Genomic DNA, 6,357 nt, shown 5'->3' with positions numbered 1-6,357 from the left:
GATTAGAAGTGATGTGATATTTTTAATATGGTTTAATCATAGTTCACTGATAATGAATTTCTCTATAGTATTTTTCATAGAAAAATCTTAAAAATAATATTCTAAAATAAATATAAATTGTCAAAAAGATCAAACTTAATTAGTTTGACGAGAATACTATTTTTAAGGTTAATATATAAAATGAAACTCGTAAGTTAGTATTAAAAGCTTGAAAAACGATAAGTCTAAATATTTTATTGTTGTAATTGTTTTAAAAAAATCATTTAATTAAGGTTAATATACAAAATGAAACTCGTAAGTTAGTATTAAAAACTTGAAAAACGATAAGTCTAAATATTTTATTGTTGTAATTGTTTTAAAAAAATCATTTAATTAAAATATGTTTGTGAATTTCCCTTTATCATATCACTATTGATTATTTTAGTTACAAAAAATAGACTCAGGTGTTCAAACAACTATAATTAAAATTTTGGAGAAATTTAAAAGCCGTATTTGGTCGAGAATGAAAGATAAAGTATAATTAATGTAATCATTTATAAGACAACGCTTATAATTACACGTGCAATGCGCAGATTCCATCAAATTCCCAAGCAAACCGAATGACTAATGAACATTTTCTTAATATTTAATATAGCTTTTAAATGCATTTGCTTGCTTGCTCGGAAAAGAAAGAAAAAAAAAAGGTAGTGTGTGTTAAAATGTTTGTGGAATTTTATTGCCTAATAAAACATAGAGTAAACATTTCTTTATCTGGTCATCTAACTATAAATTGTCATGTTTTCATAAGAATTATTTTAAAAAGTTAGTTTAAAAATTATTTCAAATTTTAGAAATGAATATTATAACTCTAATTAAAAAAGAGTAATATACTAGTAGCAAATCATTGAATAAATAAATATTAATTATTATATGACTGTAAGGATTGTAGAGAATCTTTGTAGCTTGTTTACCTCTACACCTATCCCCCCCAATTTTAGTTATAGAGAAATTAGTTTTTCAGGTCAGAGGAGAGTTCAAAGCACCTAATAATATTCTTGATAACCAACATATTTTGGATACTATCTTCACACATAAACATTTGTTTATCATTAGCAGATTGAAACATATTTGTCACAAAACCTTTATATCCTACTTTTACCCCTTGTAGCATTTTTTTCTGTACTCAATGTCTAACCCAATTGTTATACTTTCAACCACTATCAGAAACAAAACAAAAAAGGGGCAATAATATTTATCTGCCTTAGAACTTTAGAGGGTTTTAACTCTCTAGTTGGGCTTTCATTGATTAGCATACATAGTAGTTGGACTTCCACACAACTTCCTCACCTCCTTTGAAAATGGTTATATTAGCTTATCATTTTCTTGTGTTCTAGGATTGGCTTGAATTGCACGTTTCCTAATGTAATATCAAACTATTCTTTTGGAGTGAATCTCTCCTCAAAATACACTCTAACCTCACATCCTCACACCCATCATCTTTAACTCTCACCCACTTAAAGCATTTTTTTCCCTAATTAAATTAAAAAACCTAGTGTTTATGTGTCCTAAAACTAGCCACTTAATCTTAAACTTTTGTTTAGTAGTGATTCATTTTTTTTATATCTATCTTTTTAAATTGAGTCAATAGTTGTGCCATCTCCTCCTTTGTACTTCTACCAATTACTCTACCTCATCAATCTTATCTATCAGATTTATCTTTGATATCAGATCCCAAAGGACTCTATATTCTACTTCTTCAAACCAAATTTCATTCTCTTTAATTTCTGCTTTAACACAACTAGTCATGTCCCTGTAACCTGAAACTTCACCACCTCTTCTTTTACAAAATCTCCAAATTCTCTATAGGATTACCAAATATCTAAGGTCCTAAAAGATTTTAGAACTAACCCACAATCCACAATGCTCATATATAACTCTATTTATCTCATACTACTTATTTATTGAACAAATACTCAACCATTCTCTTAATATCACTACAGGAAATAATATGGGTCTTTGAGAAACACCAAAAAAAAAAAAATTAATGTAAAATCACGTAACTTCAGCTTCAAACATAAAATAGAAGTCAATGTCTTTATATCTTTGATGCTAACACTATAATATGAGATTGATGCTAACTTATTATTCACTGAAAATTTTGGAAAATTTTGGCCTCTGTCATATATACTTTCTCTCTATCATTACATATTTATTTTATAAAAACATTAAATTCGTCAATTTTCCTACTACTACCATGGTAGTAGTTTTCATCATTTCCCTCTACTTTAAGTTTGCTTACGGCTTCAAACTCACCCACAAAAATATGATGTAATGGTATCCTCCGTGTACGAAAAAGCATCAAGATATATTTTATATGTTTCCCAAAAGATGCATATCCCATCATGGATTCCAAATATCTAGATCCAAGATCAAAGTGCTGCTTTATTATTTTCAATCATCAACTCTTCTTTTATTTATTATTTTTAAAGGATCACTATCGGATCACTTCAACCCTAGCTAATTCAACACCATCAAATTTGTGGTTCATAAATTTATATATTTAACCAATGATTTTCTTTAATAAATATTTTCATAAAAGTATGACAGATAGTTTTTTTTTAATCAGCAATAAAAAATCAATGGGAACACTTTCAGGGTGGTTCAACCCTTATACATAATTAACATTACCATTCTTCTAGCTAGAGCCGCTTACTAGAATGCAAAAAAACATTAACGGATCATCCTCATATAGTCCAAAGGATTCAGAACCCAATTTGAGCAAGGAAAGGGATCACAACTAAACTTTGCGTAAATTCAAGATCAAACATTTACTTGCGCCAAAGCAAACACTTCTACCGCATTTGTCACTCCTCTATTAAAGATGACAGAGTTCCTATGTTTCCAAATTGATAGTATCGTTAGGTCAATCATTGCATTCGATATATTATTTGTTTTGAATGTCAGTGTTCCGTAATGATTTTGTTCTTAAAAGATGTCTCGATGAATTGAAAGATATTGAAATATTTAAACTGTCATTAACCTCAATTCATAATTGATATAAGACGACTATATTAACCATACCAAAACGATGTGAAAGAGAAAGAATCCCTAATAATAATACCATTTGTCACATTCAAAATATATTACAAAAATATTTTGTAAATATATATTTATTGATTGAGAATATCGTGCATGTTTTCACTTTATTTAAAAGATGGGATATCAATGTTTTCAAATTTTATCAATCACATAAAAATTAAGGGATTTTTTTTTTTACAGAAACTTTATGTTGATTTTTTATTGTTTGAGTGTTCCAACTGATGATGTCTCAAATACCTTGAATTAATATGTTTCTCTTACCATCATGACATGAAGTTATAAACTAGTGATTTCTTATTGCCTACTCAAATCATTCACTAATCAACACATATATTAAAATGACTATTAATAATGAATAGTTTCGTGAAATTGATTTTTTGCAACATGATTCTTGGCTCTTCCAAAACATGTCCCCATGATTCATAGGGTATTCTCTATTTTATGTATATATTTATTTTCCTACTTACCAATTAAAAGAATGGTGTATTAGTAATATGCCAAGTGGCTCTTTCTTCACCCACAACCGTTGGAGTAGATATATAGTTGATAGCACGTACCCAACTCAAGAAAAGCCATGCTAGAGGATAATTAATTATCAAATTCAAGATTAATTGTATCCCTTAATTATCATCACATATTTTATTTTCTGAATATTTCATCAAATTGTTAAATAGTTAATCACCTATTCACATAAGAAATTGAAAAAATGTCATTTTGATCATATTTTATTTATTTTTGGGTTAAATATATTTTTGGTTTCTTATTGTACATAAAATTGATTTTCATTTCTGATTCAAACTTCAAACCATCCAGATACATGCAGTATGAAAATTATTGAAATAGTTTTTTTTTTATGTGAAATGATTGTTAGTTTTTTTTTTCAAAATTCATTATTGTTTTGATTGCAGAGTGATGTTCAGTATAACTACTTCCAATAAGTTCATGAGGTAAAATCTTAAATTAGATAGTTTCACATATAGAAAAATCTATTCCAATCATTTTTATACTATATATAAGCCCCTGGATGGTCAAAAGTTTAAACCAAGAATAAAAATCAATTCTATATTATAGTACAGAATATCACGAAAAACATATTTAACCTTTTATTTATTTATTTCAATATTAATAATATATTAAAATTAAAATACATTATCACAATTTACACAAATAACTTAAGGTAATAAAAATCTCAAAAAATGATAATAGTTATTGTGATAAAATGTATGGTTAGACTTAAATACAAATGTATAAAACCTATAATATATATATATATATATATATATATAAAATGAGAAAGACTTGATTAACTTTGTTTCTTCTCCTACCTTCTAAAGTATATATAAAATTAAACATGAAAACTTCAACCCTAATTATCTAATTTGTTATGTGAAACCACGTTATCAACCCTAATTTAAATAAACCTTAAACCTTGCTCAGTCAAACACACCTAATCGAAGTACTCTTTGATGGTGAAAAACCTTATTAATTAAAAACTACAAGTTTACTGTTCAAACCGACCCTATTGTACAGTCAATAGTCTTCAATGAATTAAATATATGTAATAAAATAATGAAGGATTATGAAGGAAACATCACCTTTTATGCCCAATTTTCCCTGGTTTTCTATTTTATAATATGTCCTTAATTGCCTTTTGGAAACACCACCCTCACTAATTATGATTAAGAAACAAAACTTTATATAGTTTCTATAAAATTGCGAATGTCAAAAATGCATTTTTTGTTTAATATTATGAGCCTGTTATTTCATATATTATCAGTTATTCTTGAAGACTTTTTCAAATTTTACGTCAAATTTCAAACAGTTTAACATAAAAAAAAAATTAACTTAATTACAGAAATGTCTATCACATTACATATTTTCATAGCTTTTCTCTAAATCCGACATAAAACCTAAGACTAATTTTACACTAGTGTACACTAACATTAAACTCTAAAAGAAGATCATAAGCTTATTTACAAGAAGTAGTTTACTAAGTATATGATTTTGTTATATTGAAGACATTAAAAAACATGAATTCAGGGGTGGGTTGGTAATTTTGAAATCATAGAAATATAGAAAAGAAAAAGAAAAGAGAAGCAGCACCTACCAGAATTAGATAAGATTGTGGGGAAAGCTCTGAATTGGATAAGTCTGAATTAAAGTGTGGAATATCCATTCATTCATCATATTGCCATAATTAGGTAGAGTACTCACAAAGTTCAATATATGTTACTATATTTTACTATATTATTTCTTTCAATTTAGAATACTAAAAAGTGGCAATATATTTCTCTAATATATGTTAGCTAAATTCATTAGGTTGATATAACGAATAATCATGAATATGCATATAAACACAGAAACTATATGTATATAAACACAGAAATATGTATAATATCTAAAATATAAAATACAGAAATATAAATTTATATATTATATAATTAATTCAAAATTTATATGTGTATAAATATGTTTTAAATTATTTTTTAGTATAAAGATGTTGATTTAAAATAATTTATTTTTTATTTTTATAATTATATTAAAAATTTATACAATAATTTGAGTTTTAAAAGAATAATGCATTTTTTCTTTTTAAAATTATCAAAAATTTAATAAATAATTTTTAAATTAAACATCTCACTTCGATACATATCATAGTGTCAATGTTCGATACTTGTGTCCAATATTTAAGAAGTGTATCCAAATAGATTTTTATCATATTTTAAGTCTACATGAAAGTTTGTGTTTTTTTGAGTAAATATTTAATAAAAGAAAACAAATACATTTTTACATGAAAAACAATCCAAGCAACATTAAAGAATTGAGAAGCTGAATATCCACCTTTGTGTGTTTGTTGTGTGTGGGACAGGGATTCCATGATTGTTTTGGTTCCACCCATTATTTCTCACGTGGCATTATGAATTTGGAAAGTGGAATTTATCATGAGTGCATTTTATTAACATATGCTTTCTTCGAAATAATTATGAGATTTCTTCGAAATAATTATGAGATTCATCTTTAAATTAAAGTTGATAGTCAAAGAAAATCTTTTCAAAATTGGTGATGAGTATCATATAGTTAATAAAATAGGTTCATTATAATCATAACAAATTATTGACTCCACTTTATGCATCACATCATATATCATTAGGTATATATCAAAGTATTATAGCTTCGAATTTGAAACTTATCATCATAGAGTCTCTCTCTTGCTTTCTTTATAGTCAAATAAAATTCTTTATAAATGATGAGTATTTTTAAATTAATAAAAACTCTTTA

The sequence above is a fragment of the Phaseolus vulgaris genome, chromosome 1 (assembly GCF_051622355.1).
Source record: "Phaseolus vulgaris cultivar YP4 chromosome 1, ASM5162235v1, whole genome shotgun sequence".
Taxonomy (NCBI): Eukaryota; Viridiplantae; Streptophyta; class Magnoliopsida; order Fabales; family Fabaceae; genus Phaseolus; species Phaseolus vulgaris.
Note: the sequence above shows the minus strand (reverse complement) of the source record.